The sequence below is a fragment of the Arachis duranensis genome, chromosome 8 (assembly GCF_000817695.3).
Source record: "Arachis duranensis cultivar V14167 chromosome 8, aradu.V14167.gnm2.J7QH, whole genome shotgun sequence".
Taxonomy (NCBI): Eukaryota; Viridiplantae; Streptophyta; class Magnoliopsida; order Fabales; family Fabaceae; genus Arachis; species Arachis duranensis.
The window spans coordinates 22,632,918-22,633,381 of NC_029779.3; positions in this window are offsets into that span (position 1 = coordinate 22,632,918).

Consider the following 464-nt stretch of genomic DNA (forward strand, 5'->3'; position numbering starts at 1 on the left):
TTCTCTGTCTGTTGCTGAGAAGATGATGGAAAAGGCTTGCTATTGCTAAACCTGTTTCTTCCACCATTATTATTGTTGAAACCTTGTTGTTGATCCTTCCATGAGAGATTTGATGATTTCTCCATGAAGAATTATAGGTGTTTCCATAGGGTTCTCCCATGTAATTCACCTCTTCCATTGAAGGGTTCTCAGGATCATAAGCTTCTTCTTCAGATGAAGCATCCTTAGTACTGCCTGGTGCATTTTGCATTCCAGACAGACTTTGAGAAATCAAATTGACTTGTTGAGTCAATATTTTGTTCTGAGCCAATATGGGGAGCCAGTATGGCATTCAGAGTGTCAATCTCAAGAACTCCTTTCTTCTGATTGGTCCCATTGTTCACAGAATTCCTTTCAGAAGTGTACATGAATTGGTTATTTGCAACCATTTCAATCAGCTCTTGAGCTTCTGTAGGTGTCTTCTT